Genomic DNA, 14,155 nt, shown 5'->3' on the forward strand with positions numbered 1-14,155 from the left:
TGTAATTTCAAGTATGGGACCAAATAGGAGTTAACACGTTGCAGTCTCTCTCATGTCGAGTGGCTGCCCACATCCCCTGTCTGATTTTAACAACTCACCCCTGAGTAAGTCATTGGGAGGGAGAAGGGGGGCAAGCCAGACTGAAAACTGATTTGTGTGTGTAAAAGGCCGCTTTATTGAAATAGGTGCACATAACAAACTTTATTAAAACTGGATCCTCGCCTTACAAAACTAAAACCTCTCTAAACATCGAGTTACCTGACCCCTTGCCTTTCCTCCCCCCGCCCCTACGATCCCCACATGATAAAAACATCCCCCCACCCTGCAAAACACAATACATAAAATGCAAATACATTAAATAATACACCATAATACACAATCTATCCCATAACCTTTAACCTTCTTAACCCCCCAAAACCTAACCTCCTATCCGTCTTCCTGCAACTGTAACTAATGATCTCCAATGTAAAACCTCCAATCTGTTTAACCTTTCCCCGTTCCTGAACACCAACTCCCCAATTTAACGCTAACTCCAGCCAAACTTGGCCAACTTCCAAAACAACACCGCCAGCACCTGTTCCAAGCGACAACATACAATGCAAAAAACCCCTGCACACCTGTTCCAAAACAGGCCCAGTAAAAACCTAACAAAAACCTTAAAAAAAAAACTCCCAAAAAAACCCACCAAACCCGGGGAGGGCAGGCGGGGACAAAAACCTAAACTGCCAACGCTCCCAGCCACCAGGTTACCAAAATCTAAAATGGTGGCTGGGCAGGCGCTGTAACCCTACAAATACCCTTGGGCTGTAACTTAAACTTGGACTGTCTTTGGGCTATCCCAAAAGCAGCCCAACAGCACAAAATGGCTGCCGCCATCTCGCCCTCCCTCCCCCTCCCAATCTGCCCGGGTGGAAGACCTCGAGGCTCGGCTGCCCCCAAAACATCCTTTGAAAGATCGTCCCAATGCAAAGCGCTGGTCTACCTTAATGGGATTCCCAAGCGCCTTGTCATCCTACGGCCTTACATTTAATCTATGTGGCTATTTTTGTACTGCTTTCTGCTTAAATTAACATTTGCTCCTGCAGCTGGGCGTTATGAATAGGCCTTTAGCAAACAAGCATTGTAAAAGCCCATAGGTCTAACATTTTTATCGTCCAACATTGTTTCTCTGGTTCACTATTTTACACAAGATATGTCATTGCAAGAAGCAGTGTATGTACACAAACAGTAGAAGTGGTGCCAGCTTCTCTCACATACTGCACAGGAACTGTATTGGGAGAACCAGTACAATCATGCATTTATTCATGTTTACGTTTATGTATTGTCTCACAGCTCTGTAACACGTTTACAGAAGCAAATTAACAATAAATATTTTTTTTAAAGTACAATAAATGTATGGAAATAATAATGCACAGAAGAAAACAAAAATAAAACTGTAACTGGAATTGAAGCCAAGAGGGAAAATATTAAAAAGACATTTATCACGAAAATGTGTAAACATATGGTACAACCTTGATTGACCTCCTGTTAAGATAACACCAATTCACCAAGTATATTAATCTTTGAAGAAGTTTATTGTAGCACAGCAGAGTCAGTTTTAAAGGCACACAAGGGCCCAGAGGATCCTAATAACTGACACAGTATTCAAACCATCACATATAAGGTTCCAAGAAAAAACACTCAAAGAACCAATAACTGTACACTATATAATTACATCATATAACAATGGAAAATAAAGACAACCTAACTACAGATGCCACATATCTTCCTCTTTTTTTTTTAGCTTAATACACATACAAACAAGTAAATACATGAACACCTTCACACAAAACAAGGCAGACACAATAAAAGACCAGACAAAATCCAAATGAAGTAGAGGAGAAACTCCTCAGAACACCCTAATGGTAGCAGAAATAATGCAGAATAAAATAGGAGAAATCAATCAGTAAATCTTTTTGGTATTTTGATAACATGAACGCTGTTTCTTACCCAAGGATCCTTAGCATTCCTTACAACGGATACTTGTTTATCATTCAAAGAAAACATATTGTTACTTTCATCATCACACTTTCCTACTCTAGCAATCCTTGATATAGTCCACCATTGCCTATTACCCCTCACCTCCAAAACCCTGACAGGGTCTCTGAATTTAGAAGAACATTTTCTTGTTCAAAAAAAGGTCCTTTGATCCACACCATATCCCCTACTTCAAATTTAATTTTCCTGACATACTTATCCTTACCCTTTATGTCCCTTTGACACTGGGAAACACTGTTTGTCACTCCATTGCTTGACATGATCACTAGCTGCAGACACATCACAACCTTGACCCACCCACTTCTCAAAAAGGACGCAGTGAGGATACCACTCTTCTCCCTCTCATAAGCTAAAACAGTACTTTCCTGGTGACCTAATGGGGTCTAAACCTATAGGCTCAAACCAAATCTCTAAAAGCAACTTCACAATCTGCACTGGATTTCCCAGTGCTCTGGATACACTCCAATAAAACTCTTTTAAATCTCTCAACATTTCCATTGGCTTTAGGGTGATATAATGTTGTGTGTAAATGTTTCATCCCACACTTGATCAAAAATTCTGTCATGGTGGAGGATGTGATAAGTTCCTTCAGAGTCACCTCCCTAGCAAACAGTTTGCAGAAGAAGCCAATCATGGAAATCTGCAACATCATGTACCTCCACACACCTGGGAGATATGATCCACCATTATAACGAAACATCTCAAGTTGGAGGGTAATACATGAAATGGCCCCAAAAAATCAACTGCAATTCTTTGTCACACCGTACCTGGAGAAAAACAGGCACAGAAGCAGGCACAGCAGTCACCAAATGTTTGTCACTGCAACAGCACTGAGCACAATTTCTCACTAATCGTTCTACCTCAACATCCACTCCAGGCCACCAGAAATCATTTCTTATCCTACACTTATTTGTACTCATACCTAGATGACCCATGGAGCTGTCTCGAATTTTTCAGAATCTACTTATCACTGCTTACAATAATCATATAAACAATAATCCTCCTTCCAAGGATAACTCATCTGCAATGTTGCTATAAAATTGCAACAGTATTTCCCCAAAATGTTCCCTTGGCCACTCAAATTTCACAAACTTGTCTGGCAACTGCCTCTATTTAACTTTCTTGATAGAAAACAACCAGCTGAGGTCAGTAAAATACCAGAATCACTTTAGCATTCTCTAGATTTCAGTCCATGAAAATTGTCTTCCACGAGCACCAGTAGACAATATTTTTTTCAAATCATGTATTTTCAATGATATGACCACCAAAATGCCCTGATTTTATATTAAAAACAGAGCTTTGGACTATACCATTTCCTGCTGAAAGGCAATATTTCTCTCCATGTGTTCCCTTACCTGGGGTGTCACACAGTTTGGCGCTTACTTTCGACCATGTTAAAGAACAGTAGATGTTTCACCAGGTTAATGTGCTGCATAGCTAACTACATATAAGGTCCCAAAGGCAAGACCGATTGCATTGCAAATGCTTGTTTATTTTGTTGCCAGACAAGATGTTAAGGAGTGGTCTGTGATCTGTCCTTAAACAAACATTTCTACTCCCACAGATATCACTTGAAGTCTGCAACATGCCAGACACATGGCAACACTTCTTTTTCTATCCCACAATTAATCAGTCACAAATTCAAATCACCCGTGAGGGTCTCATTATCTTGTCTCCACATCTTTCATCCTCTTGAGACAAATCCCTCAGTGACTTCTTTGCCATCCTTTACTTGTGAAACAAGCATTGGAAATGCAATCGGGCTCGGATTTATTTGAGTTTGAGCTAATGGCATTGTAAATGGCAATGTCTTTTCGCCATGTGTTATGGAGTGTGTGCATGTGGTGTGTAGTGGAATTATGTGGGTTACATTGGAATTGTAGCAATGGTGGCATGCTGTGCTTTACATGAATATGTTTAAAAGTAAAGTGTACCATACTGAGATTGCTACAATAGTTAATTGTGGATGCGTTAACAATTGATGCGTGCACTGATGCCTGGTGGTGTGTGTGACTGCCTGTAGAAATTGTGCACTGATGGCTGGTGGTGTGTGTGCTTGGTAAAAGACTGCACTGCCGGCTGGAGGTGTGTGTGCCTGGTGGAAGGGTGCACTGACGGCTGGTGGGTGTGTGGCACCTGCTATGCCACACTGGTGCCACTGCACCTGCTGCACTAATGATAGCTATACCACACTGGTGCCACTGCACCTGCTCCACTAATGATAACTATACCACACTAGTGCCACTGCACCTGCTGCACAATGGTAGCTACGCTACACTGGTGCCACTGCACCAGCTCCAGTAATGATAGCTATACCACACTGGTGCCAGTGCTGGTACCACTCCACCTGCTCCATCAAAGATATTTACACCACACTGATGCCACTGCACCTGCTGCACAATGGTAGCTATGCCACAGTGGTGCCACTGCACCTCCTGCACAAGGGTAGCTATGCCACACTGGTCCAACTGCACCTGCTGCACAAGTGTAGCTATGCCACACTGGTGCAACTGCACCTGCTGCACAATCATAGCTAAGTAACACTGATAACACTGCACCTGCTACACAACGGCAGCTACCACACACTGGTGCCACTGCACCTGCTGCACAATCATAGCTAAGCAACACTACCACTGCACCTGCTCCACCAATGGTAGCTACCACACACTGGTACCACTGCACCTGATGCACTAAACTGGTACCACAGCACCTGCTCCACCAATGGTAGCTACGCCTACGCCACACTGGTAACACTGCACCTGCTCCACCAAAGATACTTACACCACACTGGTGGCACTGCACCTGCTGCACAATGGTAGCTATGCCACAGTGGTGCCACTGCACCTCCTGCACAAGGGTAGCTATGCCACACTAGTGCAACTGCACCTGCTGCACAAGTTTAGCTATGCATGCACAATCATAGCTAAGCAACACTACCACTGCACCTGCTCCACCAATAGTAGCTACCACACACTGGTACCACTGCACCTGCTGCACTAAACTGGTACCACAGCACCTGCTCCACCAATGGTAGCTACGCCTTTGCCACACTGGTAACACTGCACCTGCTCCACCAAAGATACTTACACCACACTGGTGCCACTGCACCTGCTGCACAATGGTAGCTATGCCACAGTGGTGCCACTACACCTCCTGCACAAGGGTAGCTATGCCACACTAGTGCAACTGCACCTGCTGCACAAGTTTAGCTATGCATGCACAATCATTGCTAAGCAACACTACCACTGCACCTGCTCCACCAATAGTAGCTACCACACACTGGTACCACTGCACCTGCTGCACTAAACTGGTACCACAGCACCTGCTCCACCAATGGTAGCTACGCCTACGCCACACTGGTAACACTGCACCTGCTCCACCAAAGATACTTACACCACACTGGTGCAACTGCACCTGCTTTACAATGGTAGCTATGCCACAGTGGTGCCACTGCACCTCCTGCACAAGGGCAGCTAGCCCACACTGGTGCAACTGCACCTGCTGCACAAGTGTAGCTATGCCACACTGGTGCCACTGCAACTACTCACCAAAGATACTTACACCACACTGGTGCCACTGCACCTGCTGCACAATGGTAGCTATGCCACAGTGGTGCCACTGCACCTCCTGCATAAGGGTAGCTATGCCACACTGGTGCAACTGCACCTGCTGCACAAGTGTAGCTATGCCACACTGGTGCCACTGCACCTACTGCACAATGGTAGCTATGCCACACTGGTGGTACTACACCTGCTGCACAATCATAGCTAAGTAACACTGATAACACTGCACCTGCTCCACGAATGGTAACTACGCCACACTGGTGCCACTGCACCTGCTGCACACCTGAAGCCACCGTCTATATAAACACAGCTGTAGTCAGTAAAGAAAAACAGATCTGCATGAAAAGAGGAAACGCGAGTAATGTCTTTGGTAGAAGGAGAACACAGAACAAGCACGAACGCGCGCACTCACTGCAGACTGGTGAACGCGCCCAGAACATCTGGATTCCATTACCGCGGCCCCCTGACAGCTCCTAATTGAAATTTATAACACTCCCGTGCGCATAACCACACAAAATATGGCGGAAGTGGCCAAAATGAATAACATATGGCCTATTGCGTGAAGGGTACTAGAAAGACAGCACCGCGAAGACCAATTACCATGCAGATTGGAAAAAAAACTACTGAAAAATCTCGCGCACTGAGGAATTTTTCCTGCACGATTCAGAACCCCTTAACAATAGGAGCTCGGAGCTCCGCCCCCCTGCTGACGCAGTGGTGACGTAGGCCGAGCCCTAAAAACAGCACGTGTTTGATTCATACTGGCATCCACTGTCACAAAAATATCACGTCCTTCAACAAGAGGCTGTAGTGAGGGGCCAGAAAGAATTCTTTGTTTGATACAGTCAAAACTTTGGTTACAAGCAGCAGGCCACTCACATTGCAATTTTTTTGCAATTTCCTTAAGCACTCAGTCATATGTGCAAAATTCTTTACACTTTGTGCATAGAATTTACAAAGCCCTAGAAAAGACCTGAGTTGCTCCTTATACGTTGGATGTGGGGCATTCACAGCTCCATCATCAATGCTCGGTTTGGGCCTCCTCTGATGTCAAAACATGGCCAAGGCATTCAACTGTATTTAATCCAAATATACATTTGTCTTCTCTAATGGTCACACCTTTAGTCTCCAAAATATTTTTTCAACACACCTGCCATGTACTACTTTTGTATAAGCAAATAGCAAAATGCCATCTTGGAATGTTACTACTTTTGAGATATTGTCAAACATTTTTGTCATGACCTTCTGAAATACAAATATGGCTGAGGCAAGCCCACATGGTATTAAAAAAAACTGGAATGCACCATCAGGAGTGACAAAAGCCTTAAGATGCTGAGATTTCTCATCCAGTACCACCTGATGTCAGGCCGCTCTAAGGTCCAGTTTTGAAAACTCTTTGGACTGACCTACAGCATTCATCAAATCTTCAATGCGAGGTAGAGAATCTTTTTATTAACCAAGTCGCGTAGTTCCATGCTTTTAAGTAAACACAAAGAAGCAGTTCAGCACATGTTTTTTTAGCTAGAACAACAGGTGTAAGCCATAGAATTACATCGACCCATTAGATTATCTCATATTCCTGCATTTCTTTAAAGATTGACTATAATTCTTTTCTTACACTGTGTAATTTGTTTTTGACTGGAACAGCACTCTCCTTGACTTTAATTATGTGAACAAAATTCTTGATCTTCCCTATGTTATCTTGAAATACTCCTTTGAACCTTTGTTTCCAAGGTTTTCCTCTCAGTTACCAAGTTGATAAGAGTAACAGGATATTTATAACCAGGCCGAATCATCAAACCAAAATCAGCTTGATGCTAGCAACCCAAAACCTTAAAGCCTCTATGAGCTACACAAACTTTTCCTCTAATTGTCTGGGTTTCAAAACAAATGCCCACCCAAAAATATCCTATTAAATTAATCCTGCTACCTTTAAATACAATGTTAATGACATATAGGTGTAACAAACCTTTGTCCGACTAAAGCTTGGTATATTTTCCAATGGAAATAATTGTTATTGCTTCTGACCTCCTGTTTTTGACTGTGTGTTGCATTTTATTTTTGCTGGTTTTAGACCTCTGGGGACTTTGCCACTGCCGATGAGTGTTAAAGTGCAAGTGCTCCTTATGTAAATTGAGACTGTGATTGGTTATCCATGATTGGCATATTTGATTTACTGGTGTGTCCCTAGTAAAGTGCACTGTGTGTGCCCAGGGCCTGTAATTCAAATGCTACTAGTGGTCCTGCAGCACTGACTGTGCCACCCAAATGAGTAGCCCTGAAACCATGTCTCAGACCTGCCACTGCAGTGTCTGTGAGTGTAGTTTAATTTGCCATGTCGACCTGGTAAGTGTGATGACTTGCCAGGTCCAAACCATCCTTTTTTCTACATGTAAGGCAACCCTAAGTAAGGCCCATGGTAGCCCCATGTGCAGGATGCAGTGTATGTGAAAGCTAGGACGTGTACTGGTATGTTTTACATGTCCTGATAGTGAAATACTGCTAGTATCATTTTTCACTATTGGAAGAACTATCTCTCCCATAGGATATCATTGGAGCTGCATTGTAACCTTTTCCAATTGGGAACATTTGGGGATTTGTTGTTTGGGGTCCCTGAGCTCACAGTTTAAAAAGACATCATTTAGTAAAGTTGTTTATTTTATTTATTTATTTATTAATAAAGTTTTATATAGCTTGAACTTGATCCCAAAGGACATCAGAGCGCTTTACAATTGGAGGCAAAGGTGACTTTAGCAATTATGGAAGCAGATGCACAAACTGCCAAACAATTGCTGCTTACATGTATGTTATGTGTTTGTAGGGTCATTAGTCAAAATTAACAAAATTGCATGCTTGAAACCGCCACTTTTAGTAAGTGGGCATTTTATTGCTTTACCATTCTGTGCCTCTGCCTGCCCAATTGAATCCACATCTGATTTAGACTGAGAGTGGGGATGTTTGTGCATTCACTCTAGACCATGGGTACTTGCAAACATTTGCCCAGGGGCCAAAAAGTATAGGCTGTAGTGTGAACAAGGGCCACACTGATGCCATCAGGGTTGGTGGTAGGGGGTCTGGATGACTCAGGTATTGTGTAAGGCGGTCAAAATAAATGTAATAAAGGGGCAAGTATTTATTTGCAGGTTAGCTGAAATTAAGTGGTGCAGGACACCCCGTAGTTACTTCATAACTTCATTTAACCTGACAATAAATGCTTGCCCGTTTATTTAACATTTTATTCTGAATATTAGTCATCAGCAAGTAAACAGCAGATCATGCTGCTGTTCACCAGGGGGGTTGCATGTAAAGGTCAAAAGGGCCGTAAGCGGCCCTCGGGCCGTACTTTAACACCTTCAATGCTACAGGAGATTTTTCTGCTGCGCTGGACCTTCTTTTTTCCCATTGTTCATGACAAGGTCAGCTCGTCATAAGCACAGCTCCAGTGGTACTGCATGACGAGCTGACCTTGTCATTAGCATAGAAGAGGTTAAGTATGACAGCTCTGAACAGTCACCCAAAGGGAGCTGAGGTGTACCCTGCATATCCTGATGGCCCATCACCAGGCTGATGGATCTTCCTGAGCTAGAGTGGTGGGAGGAGTTGTCACTGACAACTGTATAGGGCTGTGCCTGGCCCCGCACAAAGATCTCTCCACCCCCTTTAGTGTGTCTGGAGCTAGGTCCGGGAAAGGCAGGATCTTTTGCACTACAAAAGACTTTCCTTTGAAGTTTGCCTAGTTCAAAGGCAGAAACTGGTATAAGTACTGGGCTGTGACACCATAACTTCAGAAGACTTCTGGACTAGGAGGAGATTCCGCCAAGAAGAAGAGCCAACAAGAAGAGAGCTGGAGAAGCTGTAGGAGGGGAACTGCCACTCTGCTTATTGATGTGTTGTGCTGGCCTACTGCCTGCTGTGTCTGTCTTGGGCAGTGAAAGGACTGGACTTTGCTTTCTGTATCATGCTTGCCAAGGTTCTCCAAGGGATTGTGCATGCTTGCCTCCTGTTAAGAAGTCTTAGGGCCATCAAAGGCGCTGGAGTACTTTTGTTCATCTGTCCCCATGATTGGAACCTGTCAACAACAGATAGTCCTATCTGTTAATTGAATTACATTGTGTATGACACATCATGTTTTCTGGTATGGTTATTATGCTTATTGTGTATATTCTTATTTTAATTATTACAGTTAACTAGGACACTGTCATTTTCCATTTTTTGTGTGTCGTCATTGAGGGGGGTAGTAGTGAAGTTGGATATTAGTGTCTAATGTTGTTGAAGCCTAGAAGTAATAGGACAACTGTGTATGTATGGGTATGTAGTGGTCTGTTTGAATGTATGGTTGTGATTATCCCCCACATTCATCAACCTATGTAGGAAGTGCAAACGGTGCGAATCGGTAAATTCGGCCGTTTGCGCTTCCTAAATACGTTTTTGGGATGCCTGAAACATTTTTTCAAAATTCGTTTTTTTTTGCATTTCCTAAAAATGCGAATGCATATAAGGAATCGCATTTGTGCGATTCCTTAAATGCAATGCATCAATTTTTTAAAAAATGCGAATTTTGAAATAGGAAGTGCAAATTAACACGAGGTTGACCCTCGTGTTAATTTGCTAAATTGTTGAAAAAAGTACAAAAATGCATTTTGAAAAGTGTCATGTTACAGACACACATGTCCTTAGGACATGTGTGTGTGTGAAACATGCACTTTAAAATACATTTCAGGGGTGCAGGGGGGGGTCCTTTGGACCCCCCTCTGCACCCTTGCAATGCATCAACAAATTGCGATTTCCTAAAAAAAGAAATGCAAAACGGCATTGATTCCTAATCAATGTAATGCCATTCCTTAGTTGCGAATCGCAATTAAGGAATCGCAAATTCCGAAATTTAAGAAATCCTAAAAAACTTTAGGATTTCTTGATGCATAGGATTTTGCAATTCCTAAACAGCGATTCCTTAATTTTCGCTATTTAGGAAATGCAAAATCCTAGATTGATGCATGTGGCCGTATGAGCGTTGCGCCAGGTTCTTTCTTCATTCTTATTATCATTATTATGTCTTAGTTTTTGAACAAATATTATCTTGTGGTATATTTAATAAATATCATTTTCATGTTCTTGTGTTTGAGGACTACTCTTTTTTGCTTGTTTGTACTCACATCAGTGACGTTCAGCATATCAAATTGGTCTTTTCAGGCAGGGTATTTCTCCTTGTTGGTATTACCTACGTTTTCCCTGTTTTCCCCTGCCTATGCAGCTGTTCAGGGACCCCTTTCTGTGTGAGCGGCCATCAAAGACTTCATCTGTAGCTCCTGAACTCCTCTGCTGGGAGTTCTTACCGGCCAAGTCATGCCAATTCCAGTTCTGGGCCTTGGAGGTGGTTTTTGCTGACAAGGACAGAAGAAAATCCATGCATCGACTTTCAGTGTTAGTTTTTCCCAATGCAGAAATGGCGTGACATTAAAAAAGCAACGCATCACTGTGGTGCAGCTGAAGAATCTATGCAGCGCCTGCCATGCAGCTGAAAGATTACTGCAGCCCAACTCCAGGGCACTTTATTTCCGACGTCACAGGCACCTGCTCCAACTCGGACGCAAGCCCTGCTGTGCAGCTGAAGAAACTAACGTATCATCTGATCCTCGCTGGAAAATCGATGCAGTGCATATTTCACCACTGCCACATCGACCCCATGCATCCAGATATTCGCTACATCGCAACTGTGCACCAAGGTTCTTCAATGACGTTGCCCAGCAGTAAGGAAGCGAGGCAGCGTGGCCAGAAATGTACGCATTACCTCTAAGAAACCAATTCATCACCTCGTCTGACAGTAAGGAACTAATGCATCACGTCCCATGCGCTTGAGTAAGGAACTAACACGTCTCCTCCCCTGGCAGTAAGGAACCGATGCATCACCTTCCCTGGGAGTAAGGAATCAACACATTGATTTGCTATTCCAGCGCCTCACTTCCCCTGCGTCTGTTTTCATCTTTGATTGTGACACATCCCAGGTACTTTGTGATAAAAGTGATGCATCAATAGTTTCATATGGACTGAACTATGTTAAACCTTTTAAAACTGAGATCTTTGCTTGTGTATGTTGGAATTCTGACGTATTGGTCTTGTTTTATTCAGATAAAAAAAATATTTTTTCTAAACTGGTGTGATATCCTTTTGCAGTGTTTTCACTGTGTCACTGTGTGATTATTTTAAAATGCTTTACAGATTGCCTCTGAGATAAGCTTAATTGCTTGTGCCAAGCTACCAAGGGGGTGAGCAGGAGTAATCGTGGGAGTGTAACTCCCTTACCCTGACTAGAATAAGGGTCGCTACTTGAACAGGACGCAAGCTGCTGCCAACTAGAGAACCCCATTCCTAACATTTCATGTAATGCAAAATTTGGAAAATATGCACATTTTGCTGGTGTGAATAACATTTCACCCAGGTCTATTTGAAACCTGACCAACCATTTTTGAGGAAGAGTTTCCCACTTCAGAAGGCTTTCTGGGAATATTAGGACTTGATGGCACTTATTTGAAACTACGCCGATTCCGTCTCTGGGGTGTGCTCTTTTGGTAAACCTTTCCTTTAGACAGCACTTGAAAACAAAAGTGGTAGAAAAGAAGTAGTTCTTCTTGTTTCTCTGTGGTTCTTATCCATTACACATCTTCCACAAAACAATGCAGATCAGATCTATGTTTGCAATCAGCTGAGGGCCTAAGGAAAGATGCATGAGTGCTGGTGTACTATCCACACTCCTTCCAATTTTCTTGGTCATCATTGCAATACCAATACACATCATTTCCAATCATCAATCTTCATTAAAGGAAAATAAACGATTAGGTCGATTTGCTGCATGTAGAAATGACATGGAGAGGCCAGTATCCATCACCCATGGGTGTAGCTGCTCTATGCCTAAAAATGCACATTTCTTCCAGTAGCTTGAACCTCAACAAATATTTTTTTTTGCGGCATATCCTTGGGACTATAAGGTGGGAAGACCACTTAAAGGATAACACTTTAACAGGCAATCTGCAGAAAATTGTAGCATCTGCATTTTCACTTTATTTGTTAAACTGCTGAACAGAGTAAATCTCCAAATTTAGACAGTCCTCGATTCCAAAGTATGGCACCAGCCACACCACGAAGTTTACCGCGTCTCCTGGTGCACCCCCACCTTGCCCTCTGGTTGACAATTCATGGATTTTTAAGCCAGGAGAACCCTGATGGCTCATAATAAAACAAGTCGTTGTATCTCATGTGTGCATTTAAGGTGGTATAGCATGTACACAGAATTGACAATGTTGATAGTGTTGGTGTGCATGTTATAGGTAGCAGTGATAGATCTGAAATGCTGATAATGATGCAAAGTGATTGGTGAAGGTAGTGGTCAAAGCTGTTCTGTAAAGGGATACGTAGTGTGAGTATAGGTATACAGTGCAGGTGGGCTGCAGAGTTCAATCGTTGTGTAGGGCATTTGTGTTGATTGTTTGTTGTGGTATAGATGGCAGTATACGATGTAAGTAGTAAAGGAGGTGTTTTGTATAGAGCGCAGTTAGTTATGTGGAGGTTTAAGTTGAACATCATAGTATATGATGTAGTTTGTAATGTAGCAGTGTAGCCGTTAGAGGGTGTGGATATTTAGTTAAGGTGTAGAATGATGATTTAGGTTGCGGATGCATGGAATAAGCCAAATAATGGAGTATAAATTGTGGTGTATTTTTTATGGTCAGATATATAGCGAGGTAGAAGTGTTCAGTGCATTTGTAAGTGCAGATAAAAGCATGGGGTGTAGGGGGTTTTATAGTGGGCAGGCTGTATGTAGTGATATGCTTAGTGATTTATATTGTATGTAGCGCTGTTACCTGGGAAGGAGGTGGACTTGGTATAAGGAGTAGTGTCCTGGTGACGTAGGTGTTGCTGTAAAGGTGTGGGGTACGTGGTGTAGGGTATAGCTGGTGTTGTAGGAGGTGTGGGTCGTCCAGGTTGTAAGTGGTTTATGTTGTGAAGGTTTTGGAGGCTATATAAAATGTAGGTGGTGGTGTTCTCTGAGTGGTGCTGGTGAAACAGGACGAGGGGCAAGTACATCTAAATGCATGGTGTGGGTTGCCGTGCAGGCTATTATATGATTTGGGTTTAGGTGAATTGCCAAGGGGCATTGTGCAGGTGCAAGTGCAGAATGTAAATATTACTATGAATATTGTATCAGGTGACGACAAGGGTGGTGAAGTGATAGTTTAGGTTGTCGGGAGTGATTAATGTAAGGCCTAGTTGTTGCAAGGGGACGGTTGCAGTGTAGGTGGTGCAGGCGTTCTATGCAGATGGAAGTACTTGATGTTGTTTATGGTATAAGGTGGAAATTGTGCATGACATGGGTGACACATGGTGTATCTGCTTAGGGTGTATAGTGTTTGGTGTAGGTGATTGATAACGTTGAGTGTAGGTTAACTAGAGCACAGGGTGTATGTGGTGCACTGTGCAAAGGGTAGAGCGGTGGCTTGTGTTGTAAGGTGTAGTTGGTGTACAGTGTATCTGGTAAATGATGCAGTGTGGGTTTCCGGGGT

The sequence above is a fragment of the Lissotriton helveticus genome, chromosome 11 (genome assembly GCF_964261635.1).
Source record: "Lissotriton helveticus chromosome 11, aLisHel1.1, whole genome shotgun sequence".
Taxonomy (NCBI): Eukaryota; Metazoa; Chordata; class Amphibia; order Caudata; family Salamandridae; genus Lissotriton; species Lissotriton helveticus.